Here is a 14,427-nt window from a genome sequence, read left to right as displayed (position 1 = left end):
CCTTCGATAGCTCAGTTGGCAGAGCGGAGGACTGTAGTGACTGATGCTGATATCCTTAGGTCGCTGGTTCAACTCCGGCTCAAAGGATTCTTTTTGGAAGTTTATATTTTGCTCACGACTGCTCTCGTCCTAGGAAATACTGCATTTCTTAAATTTGGGCTATTACTGGTGCCGATACCTCCCAGTAAAGTATCGATACCTACCGGGCTTAAAATTTAACCTTCGGGAATCACACTCTTTAACTTTACAGGTCCTGGAGGAACATGGATCCATAATGTTGGTCTTAGGAATAGAAAACTGTTCAAAACCGTCCATTTTTCTACCTCCCCTTCCATTGTTCAGGTGGTGACTGTAGTGGCAAATACTGAGACCCTTACGCTGCTTGAAGAATCTGGCTGTTTTTAAAGTCCATAGTTTACTGCTCTCTTTCAAGTTGATGTTGCATTTAATTATAGGCAGTTTATTCTTCCATTCCCGAACCCACACCTGTTCTTGATAATGCTGAATTGCTTATACACAAAGTTTTTCATTCCCCTCAATAGATCAGTACCTAGAATGATGGACTGGAGTCATCAGCACAGAAACATTTAGGTTGCAGTTTGGAAACCAAGCCAAAGGATTTATGAAGCCATCACAAAATCTCTCCGTCACAGTTGCCATGGCGCCCAATTCCCCCCCGCCGTGTGGCGCCAGTTTCTGTCACGGTTGACATGGCGTCCAATTGGTCCCGCCCATGGACACCAGCTGAAGCTTGTTGACAGATTGGCTCTCTGTCAATATTTAAACGCTGTCCTGTCATTAGCCATTTGTCGGTGCTTCTGAGAATCTCAGTTTTTCCTTTGTTTTTGCTCCTGTTTTGCTCCCGCCACGATCCGTTTGATTTCGTCTTTTTCCGTTCCCGACACCGTAATCGCTAGCCACGGAATTCCCACTTCTACAGATCGAGTGTGCTCCTTTCTCCTTTCCTAATAAAACTGTGAGTGACGTTACGCGAGTGGGTCCTGTTTCCTGTTCTGGCTCTGACGCTCTCGATAATTATGTAGACACAACTATCTTACCCAGTGTTTTGAATGAATATTCAATTCAAGTATTAGCATCTTATTCTTCTTCTAATACCTATTGCACCCATGCTATCAGTGTTCTTAAAACCTTAATACATTTTTTATATGTTGGTAATCTTGTTTTCCACGTTGTAATGGGAAAACATAGTAAAGTACGAACGTCGTAACCTGGGTGTTTACTGTAAGGGAATAAAGAATTGAAAAACAAAACAAAAAACAAGCAATTAAAAAGGGAGTTAGATCATTCCAATGTGTTACTTCATTACGGCAGCGCTTAAAAACAAAGGGAGCTGCCATCGTGCTTTCCTTGTCGTAAGGACAAAATGTTCTAGGTCAGAGCAGTTGGCCTAAAGCCAAACCTCTGGACTTGGAACCGTCTCGCTTTCACTGCCAAGAGCACACGTGATATACGCATATTTATACGAACGGCAAAACAATTCCCGTGTTCTAAAATCAAGATGAGCTTGTTTTCAGACTTGAGTCATTGAAACCGTATGACTTGAAATCATTTTTGGCAATGACACTCCTTAACATAAGATAATGTATTGATCGTTCTCTTCTTCCTGTTCAGTCAATCGGAGCAGTCCCGATTGTGTTTGAGAGGGACCACAACTCTTATTATGGTGATTTTGTTGGTTTTATTTCCCTTTTCTTTTAGCTGCTGGCTGTTTTAATGCAGTTTTAGGATTTGGCTTATATGCGGTGTAGGCCTTTTTTCGCCAGTGCATACGGTACTCGAAGTACTTTTGATTTGCTAGTCATTTTGTTTTTTTCTAAGAAAAGGTGAATTTATCGTTGTCAAGACGGGAACGAAAACAGGACCCACTTGCGTGCGTTTCTCTTAGCTTTATTAGGGAAAAGGGAAAGGGTATCATACACGATCCGTAGATCGTTGATTGTGGGAAGCAGGTTACTCAGACGCGGAGGTGGTATTTCCGTGGCGAGCGAAGATAATGTCGAGAGCGATTGATGGCCGGTACGGGGGAGCAAAAGTCAAGTCATGTTTATTTGTATAGCCCTTAATCAGAAAGAGTCTGCACGGATCAAAGACTATTGCAAACTATTATTACAGACTATTATGACACCATCCCCTCATCTAAAACCTACATGAGGGCAAATAATACATCAAGTTCAGAAAAGGGGTAGGACCCAGGAATCAAACAGGAATCAGGACAGGACAGGACAGAGTCAGGGTCGAAAGGGCTTGCCTAGCGGGAGCTGACGTACGCAGATGGACCGACAAAAAGTGTCTGACTGGACAGAGTTTAAATACTGACAGGGAGCCAATCTGTCAACAAACTCCAGCTGGCGCCAATTGGGGTGAGGGAATTGGGCGCCATGGCAACCGTGACTGAAGATGGCGCCACATGGCAGGGGCTAATTGGGCGCCATGGCGACTGTGACAATATCTGTTTCAAACTATTCATTCTTTAAAATTAAGGAGTTGAATTTTTTTCTTTATTTTTGTCGCGGCTTGTAATTAATAGATCCGACAGTGCTTGTTCTTAGCCAATCAGAACGTGAGGATGATGGCAGCCGGTGGCTACCGATTTAGGTCATCCATCTTTATATCACACACTTGTACATTGTTATGAGACAAAATCACAAAATCACAGCATCCGCCCTCGTTTTTAATAACACCAGCCGATTTTTTTACGACCCGGACAACTTCCGATTCATAAAATGATTCGGCAGGCAAGAAGGCGTTTCTTCGTTTTTTTCGTGTTTATCACGACGGCAAACTTCGCCCCCAGATGAGACACGGGTCTCCCAAACCCTGCGGGAAGACATTTTCCTTTTCGTTCTTTTCAAAGTCTTCTGGGTGGTCGTCGCCATGCGGACTGCCGATGTTTCAACATACGTGCGAGGGACTTTACCTTTTGCCCACGCGGCTCCTTTTTATTTGAGGTCTAATTAGCCTATGCGACTGTTTAGGGGGCGCTAATCCGAAGCGGCCGCAGGAGCTTATGACATAAACCCAGCGCAGCTGGAACCGACTCTGTTGCTTTCCCCTGTTCGGAGTAAAAATATCCACAGGAAGGGACATGAAATCACAGGTGCAGGGAGTTCAGCTTTTTTGTGCGGTTACCATGATAGAAGGAGGGCTGCGAGTCCGTCCTTTCGAGGGTCCTTAACGCTCCGGGTTCGATTCATATGATTTGTGATTGAGATTTGTGTGGTAGAAAATCACCGATATGTGGACCCTTGCGATATGACATTAATCTGCTCTGAGGTGAAATTGCAGTAGATTGGGGGTTAGGAACTTCTGCTAATTAGCTCATGTAAGCCTCAGTGCTGTATATATATATATATATATATATATATATATATATATATATATATATATATATATATATTGTCACGGTTGCCATGGCGCCCGATTGGCCCCGCCCGTGTGGCGCCAGCTGCGGCTCATTGACAGATTGGCCTTCCGTCTTTGTAAGCTCAGTGCGCTCTTTCTTACTTTGTCAGTCCATCAACGAACTGCTGCCCCGCAAGACGTGGGTTTCGACTCGGTCCTGTTCCTGTTGGTATTTCCTTTCTGGTATTGTTCCTGTTTATTTTGTCCTGTTTAATTTCTGTTTCCAGTTTGGATTCCGGCTATTTTTGTCCTGTTGATTATTTTCTCCAGTTTTCCTTCCCGTCTAGTTTGTCCTGTTTAATTTCGATATCCTGTTTTGATATTAATCCTGTCTGTCCCGTCCTGCCCTGTATCAACCCATCTGTCCGACATCAACTCGGGCAATCACTATCGATTTCGTCGGCCTCTGGCTTCCTGTCATTCCACGCCAGACTGCTTCCTAACGTGCATGACTCCCCATTTTCCGTAAAATAAAAGGCTTGTGTGAGAAAAGTCACGCATTTGGGTTCTCCTCTTGTTCTGGTTCATGACATCGTTTCACGGCAGACTTCTGCCTAACGTGCATGACTCCCCATTTCCCGTAAAATAAAAGGCATGTGTGAGAAAGTCAAGCTTTTGGGTCCTGATCCAGTTCCGGTTCCTCTTTAAAATCTGGGGTTTTTTTTAACTGTCCTAGAATATAGTGCAATTGCACCCTTACTACATCAAGGGGCAGCAGATATATATATATATATATATATATATATATATATATATATCATTTTATTTCATATAAATAAATATAGATAGCTATCTTTGGGCAACCTGATAAAAATAAACAAGTTTTTCTTTATTCCTCTTTTTTTTCTCCTTCTCCCCATCCCTGTTTGTTTCTCCTTGTCTTTCCCTCTTTTTCTCTCTCTCTTTTCTTCTTTTGTTCTCCCTCATTCTCTCTCCCCCCTCTCTCTTTCTCTTCTCTTCTGTCTTTCTCTTTTGATTTATATCCCCTCTGTACTTTTTTCTTAATACGCATGCCAACACGCTAACACTCATTCACTTTGACTCATTCGACATCAAAAATTTGCAGAGGTTAAAAACAAGTGTGGACTCATCCTGCCGCTCACCTTCATTACCTGTTTTATCTTTTTCTCTATTTCCCTTCTTACCTTGTTTCCCTTTTCTTTTCCTCTTTTTTCCTTTTTTCCTGTTCCTCTTTTTTCTCTTTTTTAATCTGTCTTTCCTCTCTTTTTTTTCCTCTTTGTTCAGTGGTTGTCACGACCAGGATGGAATCAGGATCCAAATGCGTAGCGTTAACCACAAGTTTATTGATAAAAAGAGGAGGGGCAGCACCCGCGATCCGGTGCTCGCTGGACGGGAGAAGCAAGCCGCTTAGGCAATCGGATCGTGGATCTTCCGTAGCGGGAGCTAGCCGTGTCAAGGACAGAAAAACAGGTCGATAGCCGAGGCAGGAGAGCAAAAACGTGGTCGGGATCAAAACAGGTCGTAAGCCGGAACGGGAGATCTGAAATGGTCGGGATCAAATTCTGGTCGTAGCCGAAGAAAAACGGGGAGATCAGGAACGGACAGGTGGAAAAACGGGTGCAAAAACGAGACAGGGCGGAGTCAGGGTCAAAATGCTTGCTTTGTAACAACACAGGTTCGCTGACGGACTGACAACTGGAGAGAAACAGGACTGGGCTTAAAAAAGCAACGGGGAACCAATCAGGTAGTGCCAAATGAGCGATCACAGGTGATGCAAATCAGTAATCATGACAGTGGTCCCAATTAAAAATACCAATAAGCCAATCGTTGCCTGCGGGCCGTAGTTTGCCCACCCCCGATGAAGGTCACTTCAAAGAGTGCTTTTTGATAAACAGAAACTGGTTTACGTTCCCATTCGGAAGTGAATGAGACAAAAATACTGTTTAACTAACTAAATGAGAAGTACACACCGATGTGGAACTGCGGTTTATCTTCCGAGAAAGAATACTCGCATGTACAAATAGTATAATTTCTTTGTCATCCTGCATTGTTGCAGGTGTGGTCATTTAGAAAATCGGGAGTAAAACATTCTTCTTTTTTTCTTTTCTTTTTTTAGTGCATCTTCAAACAAGCTAGCACAAAAGACAGCAAACAAGCAAACACAGCGCCAGCTAGCTAGCAGCTGTGCAAGGAAAAAAATAGAACGAACATGCTGATAAAGGCAGTTTTGTGCCTTGGCCCACTTTTTTTTTTAAGTGCACTTATTCCTTTTTTTTCTTTTTTTTTTACTGTCTGCTAACTCAGCACAGACAGATGTGTTTACACTGCACCTTTATTGAAGCTCATTATTGAGCTGTGCAGCAGAACAATGGGAGGGTCTCACTGGAGACGGGTGGGACCCATGATCATTTGATTTTCTTTGTTTTACTATTTTCTTTTCTTTTTTTTTCTTCTCCCCTTTTTGTTTATTTGTTTTCTTTTTTCTTCCTTTATTTTTTTCTTTTCTGCTTTTACCCTTCATATTTGTTTATTCATTTATGTATTTATTCCTTCCTTTTTTCCTTTTTTGTTTGCCTTTTATTTTGTGTTTTTTCTATTTTTCCCCTTTTTGTTCCTTTTTTCTTTTTCCTTATTTCCTCTTTTCCCTTTTTTTGTTTTCTCCTTTATATATATATTTTTTATTATTTCCCCGTTTTATCCTGATTTTGCTTTCCTGCTTTTTTCTCTTTTTTCTTTTTTAGTTTTGTTTCACCCTTTTTCTTACGTTTTACACTTTTGCCTCTTTTCCCACTTTTTGTCTTTTTTTCTTTTAACAACGTTTCAACTTTTTTTTACAAGTGTACTGGGCCGCCTTTTCCCTTTTTTGGCAATGCTGACAGATGTGTTTACACTAAACCTTTAAGCTTATTATTAAGCTTATCATTGAGCTGTGCAGCAAAACAATGGGAGGTTCTCACTAGAGAAGGGTGAGACCATGATCTTTTAATCTTCTGTTTTTATTATTTTTTATTGTTTTCCTGTTTTTTTGCTTCTTTTTTTTCCTTTTTTCTTCTTTCCCCTTTTTTGTTTTTGTTTTTTGCCCATTCATTTTTCTTTTTCTTTTCCTCTTTATTTGATTCCAGCTTTTTTACCTTTTTTTCAGTTTTGTTCCCCCTCTTTCCTTATTTTTCTTTTTTTCATCTTTCCATTGCTTTTTTCACAGCGGTGACTATCTTCTCCCCCGACCTGGGCCCCCCTCGTTTCGCTTCTCTGTTTAAATGAAATAGTTTGTGATTACATTGCAAAAAATGATGAATCCAATCAGCTCATTTGTGGAAACTCTTTGCATGTGATGTGTGTAAACTGCCATTGGTCAAACCAGGATGTAGCCACCCAATCATATTGCAGGGAAATCACATTGATCTCATAGAGCGATCTGTGAAGTTTGAGGCCCGCGTAATTCATTTACACGGAGGTAATTATCAATATTAATATCAAAATCCTAATGCTGAGCTTTCATGTAAAGACTGGTGCCTCAAACTATCATTCAGCTGAGCAAAATTGCCCCCATCCCCCTCCCCCCTGCCCCTCGGCCGCGACTTTGAGACCCCTGCTCTAATCTGTGTTTTCTTTGGTCTGGATCATTTCAGTTCACAATGTTAATTGCTCTTTGGCCTCTCCCTGAACATTTTCTCAAGTGTGTGAAATTTTAACACAGACAGGCTGATAATTCCCACGCTTTCGGGAGATGTCGACAGAAAGAACACCACGTGTTTGTCTCTATAATGATCATTGACATCGCCTTGCAAAAGTATTAGCCCTTCGAGAGCTTTTTGACATATTGCCATATCCCAGCTTTGAACTTATAGATTAAAAACTCTAGGAATCAACAACATGTGAGACACAATCGTGACAAGAAACCAAACATTTTATAGTGTGCTAACAAATAAAACATTAAAAAAGGCGTTGAAAAACTATTGGCCCCATTTGAGTAGCAGATCTTTTCACAAATGCTATATAAGATTGAGGTCTGTACTTTGGGTGTTCTAACACCGGTTCGAAGGTGAACCTGTGCCCAATTCTCAGCTCTCTTGTAGGCTCCAATAGATTTTCTGTGGCTCCCTTCATCTTCCCATCAACTCTAATGATCTTCCCAGTGTCTCACCTCAGAGCATGATGCTGCCAACACCATGTTTGACAGTGGGGTTTGTGTTTTCAGTGTGATTTGCAGTGTTACTTTTGCGCCAAACGATATGCTTTTTATTCAGCCCAAAAAGTTCAATCTTCTTTTCATCTGACCGGTGACCCTTTTTTCACATGTTATTTTTGTCTCCCACGTAGCTTCTTGCAAATGCCAAACAGACCGTTTCATGGTATTTTTTCAGAAAGGGCTTTTTTCTTCCCATCCTTACATAAAGGGCAAAATATGTCTAATGGTTGACTTGCACAGATTGTCCCGCCTCAGCTGTGTATGCCTGAAGGTCATCCAACGTGATAATTTCCTCTTGGTTGCTTCTCTGATAAGTTTTCTCCTCCTTTGGGATGAAAATTGAGTGGGACGACCAGGTCTTGGTAGGCTTACAGTGGTTTTATGTTGTCTCCGTTTTGTTTTTATTACTCAGACAGTGCTCCAAAAGACGTGTCAATGTTGCCAAATCTTCTTGTATCCCATTCCTGCTTTGAACATTTCCACAATTTTATTCTGGATCTCACTGCTGAGTTCTTTGGTCTTCATAAGGATGTCTGTTCTCCAGTGTCACCTTTCACCGACCTCCGAGCCCATCACAGAGCGGGTGCATTTTAACTGAAAACTAATGGGACACAAATGCACTTTGTCATTGTCAGTCATTTAGGTCGACTTTGGATCATTTGGAAGTTATCAGGGAATTTCTGAGGTCAGTTGGCTTACCTGAGAGCACAAGGGTCAGTATATTTGCAACACCTATTTTTCAGTTTTTCCGTTTATGAATATAATATAAAATGCGGTATACTGTTATTTGGTTCGCTCGTGTTGTTGATTCTTCTTCAGATTTTTAACTTCAAGTTGGAAGCCTGAAATGTAGCGATAAGCCAAAAAGTTCTCGAGGGGGGCAACACTTTTGCAAGGCACTGTAAGTTTTCTAACATCTCCCAATACCACTCCAACTTTTCTCAATTTTTCCCATAAAGTCCAAACTGGAATGGCCTATATGGCGCCTCTTTTAGTCGGGCAACAGGAAAACCATTTGGAGGATTAACGAGAGGAAGGAAGCAGATAGAAGACGCGCTTCCAGGAACAAAGTTGTAAACATTTGAACTCGATTTGGCTAACGTCCATAATGACAAACGTCTGATCGTTGCGTCTTATCGCTACGAGTCGTGTAAGCTCCCTTGAGGGAAGATCGTTTTAAGTATCGGGCAACAAAGTCGAGCGTTTGTGTGTCTTGACAAAAGAAAAATAAACAACACCAGCGTCTCGTCTCAGAGGGTTTCGTTTTGCACAAAATCTAAATTGTAAAAAGAAGCACAGATAAAACATCATGGAGTAAACATGAATCGGACTCGAATCAAGTTTGTGTGTTGCAGATCGTAGCGGAAGAATGTCTTAAGGTGGGGGAAAGAAAGCTATGGTAATTAGCTTTGTGTTCCTAGCCCCCTCTTGTCCAGGTAAAAGTATTGAAATAACAAAATAGTCTATGATAAGTACTACTTATATGTAATATATGTTTATAGGATGAAATACAATTGAATATGAATGTAAATTAAAAATAACCTTTCGGTTAATATGTCATGACTTGGTACGGTGGAGTTAGTGGATGGATGCAGAGGGCAGAGGAGATGGCAAATTAAAACTGATTTTAAGACTTACACCTGCATGGATTGTCATGCCCTTTAGTGTTTTTGCTTTAACTGCCTCATTGTTCTTAATAAAAGGTTTCAATCAAGCTGTTGACTTGATTGGGCCAAACAGGATAATTAACTTTCCATAATACTTGTACACTTTATTAACATTTTTAAGAAATATCCTTCAAACTGGATTTGAACCAGAGACCTCTGTCTTAACCTATCAATACATAGGAAAAACTAAAACAGACTAAAAAAGACAGAAAAGTGACACAAGCACTGACTAAAAAAAACGACACAAAAATGACTAAAAAACTGACCAAAACGACTACTAAATGATGAAAAAAAATGACGGAAAAAATGCCAATAGAAACAAAACAAATCTAAAAATAAATAACAACCAAAAAATGACCTCTTTAGTAACATGTTCCAAAAGTTTTCACACTGCATACACCTTCTTCGTATTCCTTTATGACATCAAGCTTAATTTCCATGGTTGTCATGAATTTGCTTCTCCTCTGAGCATCCCTACAAAACTTAGGACCCAATGTGAATAAAGATAGTACAAAAATATTGACATTTCTTTATTACCTCAAGCCTATTTTCCATGGTTATCAGGAATTTGTGTCTCTTCAGCATCCCTACTAGTCTTGAGACCCGTAGTGAATAAATACAGTACAAGAATATTGTATTTTTTAAAAATCTCGAGCTTATTTTCCATGAATATCATGAATTTGCTTCTTCTTTGAGCGTCCCTACAAGTTTTGGGACCCATAGTGAATAAATACGGTGCAACAATATTGTACTAAGGGCTTTACAAATAAATGTGACTCGACTTTAATACATCAAGTGTTTACAGGGAATGATCACTTAATATGTAGTAACATGTCCGCCCTTGACAGACCTTTGAGTCTGTGATTAGGCACTGTAAAATAATTTGTGACTCAGCCAAAAAGATTCAATCCTTCGAGCCGGATTTGAACCAGCGACCTAAGGATCTCTGCATCAGCCTCTACAGTCCTCCGCTCTACCAACTGAGCTATCGAAGGGGATGTTGACACACTGTTTATGTTGGCACAGTGACAAGTTAAAGTAAGAGTTGTTTTTTTTTTTGTCATCCAGCTTACTTGAAAAAATAGATTGTGTTCAACACTGCAATGTAAAAGAAATACATCAAACTCTCACAACCTGGGTGAACTGGTCATGTAGAAATAGGCAACTGGACATTTAAATTTTTGGGATTTTCTTGTATGAGTAGCCTTGATACATGATATCTGGATCAAACAAATACAAACCTCATACCAGAAAATGACACAAAAATGATAACTAAAAGACGTTGAAAAACAAAAACAAATGAGCAGCACTTGGAGTTGATCTACGCCATCATCTGGATCCTGCTGTATTGGTCAAGATTTTGAAACAGGAAGCTGTGATTCAAGGAAACTGTGCGGGTCAGATGTATTGACATTTCGTTCTGTATACACGTGTACATGAATGACAATAAAGTATCCTGGAGAATCTGAATCTGTTGACTTGATTGAACCTACAGGAAAATTAACTTGTGTTTTCATAATACTTGTCCACTTTGGTACCATTTTTAAGAAATATCCTTCAAACTGTATTTGAACCAGCGACCTCTGTCTTAACCTACCAACCAATACATTAAAAGGATTTTATACATTTAACTATCAAGGATTTTATACGATTCACTACTAATTATCCAGTTTAATGCGATACTGTGCTTTAGGTCAATGTACAAGGTCAGGACATGCTGGTGGAAGATGTTGTTTACAGGAACGGGACGTACTGCGGATAGCACATCAGCACATCCAGACATTGTTGACGCAGAAAGGCCCGGCGTTGTTTTGAGAAGCCAGACATCTCGTGGATGAGATTGTGAAGCCCAGGGGGCTTCCTTGGCACGCCCATGGGAGGAGCCGGCACACCATTATGCGGGGAGAAGATGGCCAATAGGAAAAAGCTAAAGGACTTTAGAAAAACGCTTCCCAGAGACTCCAACTTCACTACTTTGGTCGTCTTCGATGGAGTTCACTTAGTTCTTCTGTACCAGCACCCGCTATTTGACAATGATGCAAAATCAGAAAGAACCACAGTCAAGAAGAAATCCGCAGCTCCGAGAATGCTTTATCCCTTGCAACCTCAGTGGAAGTGTTATGACACACTTATATGCAATAGCTTATGAGTGTAGTTGACCTCATCTTGTTTTCTTTATAAGGATTACTAACTGGTGTTTTAATGATTTTCATCCACTTGAATAACAAGCGACCTAAGGATCTCTGTTTTAATTTTCTACAGTCCTCGGCTCTACCAACTGAGCTATCGAAGGGGATGTTGACATACTGGTTATGTTGGTACTACATTCACTATAAGTTAAAGTAAGAGTTTTTTTTTTTTTTTGTCATCCAGCTTACTTGAAAAAATAGTTCCCCCCAAAAGAGTACTATATATACAGTGCTGAAATCTAGCGGAATATTTTTTAATCATTTAAATTTTATTCTAAGAGACAAAATAAGAAGGAGAAATGTTTATAGGACAAAGGAGGCTTGATGAAGACTCGAGCGACACTAATTCGACTAATTCGGCTAATTCGATGGAGTTCACTTAATTAAATACTTTAAGAAATTAAACCTGCCCATGTGTGGAAATGCCGGTCTCTTGTCCGTCTTTTCACAAAAAGAAACGAGCACGCATTGTTAGGACAGAATGTATGTTGTGTTCGGTCAATGGAGTCAGATAACTAATTTGAACAATTTGGTAAATGATACATTTTAGTATATTTAATCCCTAACAATTTCGAATCAGGAAGCTTTTGTTGACTTGATTTGATCAAAAAGGATTATAAGCTGGAGTTTACATCATTTTCAGTAACATGTTCCAAAAATGTTCCTTCAAGATGGATTTGAACCAGCGATCTAAAGATCTCTGTATTTTTCCTCTACAGTTCTCCGCTCTACCAAATGAGCTATCAAAGGACCAACAGTGCTAAAATCTGTATCAATCCCATGAATGCAATGAATTTCCACTATAGTATCGGCACCCACTATTGAATAATAATGCAAGATCAGAAACAACCAGAGCCAAGAAGAAATCCGCAGGTCCGAGTATGCTTTATCCCTTGCAACCCCAGTGGAAATTTTATGACACACTTACAGTGTTCTCGTTTGCCCGCGTCCTAGACGCATCATTTTTGCTGGGGACGCATAGTGTCAAATCAACGTGCGTCCCAGAGACGCAACTTTTTTGACACGAAATTTACATTATCACCCGATTACTTTTTTTTCACAAAGATTTATTGCATTCCAAACTTTTCGTCAGGCAGATCCGCCATTGTTGTTTTGGTCTCGTGGTTCGAGATTTCGTCTGCACGCCGATCTCGGCAAACAAGATTTCGTTGTTTCGAGATTACGTCATTGTTGTGGTGCTTGTCGTCGAGTGAAGGTTAAGTATGCCTCGGTAAAAACAGTATTAGGTAAAAATCAACGCAAAATTGGTCATTTATCAGTGTCAGTAATAAGTCGAAACATAATGCAGAGAGTGATAACAACGGCAATAATTCTGGCAAGAAAAGCCGTGTGTTGTAGCGAACGATTCGACAAAAGAAAGTAAACAAAAGAATACTCCTAGCAAGAAAAGGACTTTTCTGCCAAAATGGACTCAATTATATACCTGGTTACGCTATGAGGAGGATGACAATGGAGGCTACATGTTCTGTGATGTGTGTACCCAGCGTGACAAACAAAAACTGGATTGCATGAATCATTTCGCAATCGGAACTTTCAAAAGAGCACATTGGATCGGCACAACGACAATGAAAACCACAAATTAGCGATGGAAATTCCGTTGCTGCAATTGGACCTTGAGAAGGCATTACAACTGTGGCGGGACAGCAAACCACGAAGAATATATGAACTGAAAACCTGAAGCAATTAACTGTGACGATTAAAACTGCATGAATTGTGCGGCACAGTTCATGTCATGGGAACCTGTCGTGGGTTCAAATCCAGCTCCAGACTTTCTGTGCGGAGTTTGTATGTTCTCCCCGTGCTTGTGTGGGTTTCCTCCGGGCACTCCGGTTTCCTCCCACATTCCAAAAACATGCATTTCAGGTGAATTGGCCGGTCCAAATTGTCCCTAGGTGTGAATGAGCGAATGAGTTGTCTGTCCCTGTGTGCCCTGCGATTGGCTGGGAACCAGTTCAGGGTGTCCCCTGCCCACTGCCCGAAGATGGCTGGGATGGGCTCCAGCCCCCCCGCGACCCTAATGAGGATAAGCGGTACGGCTAATGAGATGAGATGAGATGAATATATAAACTAATATTTCAGCAATATTATTTTGTATAATGTACAATATTTTTGTGATCTGAAAACTAAGGAAGTGATAACTGATTTGTATTACCAATAAACGGTGATGATTAAAACTAAATGAATATATAGATTTATTTTATATATTTGTCGCAGATTTACAATTTCAATATAACACTAAATTTTGGGGACCCCTAGATATCTGTCGGCACCCATACATTTTTGAACATGCGAGTTCCCAGGACCCATTACTTTTCACTGGTAAAATGAACACTACACTTACTGTATATGCAATGGCTTGACTTGATGTACGCCCTCTTCTAGAAACTGCTGTATTGGTCAAGATTTTGAAACAGGAAGCTTTAGACTTGATTTGACCAAAAATAATTGCAAATTTTAGAAACATGTTGCAAAAACACTTCCTTCGAGCCGGATTTGAACCAGCGACCTAAGGATTCCCGCATTTTGCCTCTACAGTCCTCCGCTCTACCAACTGAGCTATCGAAGGGGATGCTCCGTTATGTCTGGCTTTTCTTTATTAAGCCTACAACCCCGGTACATCTGTTAATCTTTAGCCAGTTGATCAGTGACTGGTTAATATTTAGCGAGTTATCATGGTTTCAGGCAACAAACGCACGAGGGCACACTCAAACCGCCGTGCTGTTGCAAAATACACGCATGCTAACGCGTCAGCGCACGTTCACACGCTTCCATTGACTGGGGGAGGGCGCTAGCCCACCCCCTCTTTTGTAAATCCACAATTGCCTTTCACCATGTAAAACATACACAATTGTGCTTGAACACACACACGCATAAATCCAGTGGCAAAACCAGCTAAAATATTCATCTTTCCAAGTCCAATTGAAAAGAGAAAACGATATTTGTGTGATATACAAGGTTTGTACGGATGCTTGAAATC

The 14,427-nt window shown here is 40.5% G+C and overlaps 3 non-coding genes across 3 annotated transcripts; 1 reads left to right on the top strand and 2 right to left on the bottom strand.

Moving 5' to 3' along the window:
• Positions 1-87, top strand: trnay-gua (transfer RNA tyrosine (anticodon GUA)). The gene is given in 2 exon segments: positions 1-37; positions 52-87. It is a non-coding gene; the product is annotated as a tRNA-Tyr (tRNA).
• A 10,061-nt stretch (positions 88-10,148) lies between these two features.
• Positions 10,149-10,235, bottom strand: trnay-gua (transfer RNA tyrosine (anticodon GUA)). The gene is given in 2 exon segments: positions 10,149-10,184; positions 10,199-10,235. It is a non-coding gene; the product is annotated as a tRNA-Tyr (tRNA).
• A 3,693-nt stretch (positions 10,236-13,928) lies between these two features.
• On the bottom strand, positions 13,929-14,016 carry trnay-gua (transfer RNA tyrosine (anticodon GUA)). Its single transcript is given in 2 exon segments — positions 13,929-13,964; positions 13,980-14,016. It is a non-coding gene; the product is annotated as a tRNA-Tyr (tRNA).
• Positions 14,017-14,427: the final 411 nt, after the last annotated feature.

The sequence above is a fragment of the Urocampus carinirostris genome, chromosome 7 (genome assembly GCF_059441175.1).
Source record: "Urocampus carinirostris isolate Australia breed hairy pipefish chromosome 7, RoL_Ucar_1.0, whole genome shotgun sequence".
In the NCBI taxonomy this organism is placed as follows: domain Eukaryota; kingdom Metazoa; phylum Chordata; class Actinopteri; order Syngnathiformes; family Syngnathidae; genus Urocampus; species Urocampus carinirostris.
Note: the sequence above shows the minus strand (reverse complement) of the source record. Positions and strands in the feature narration are given on the sequence as shown.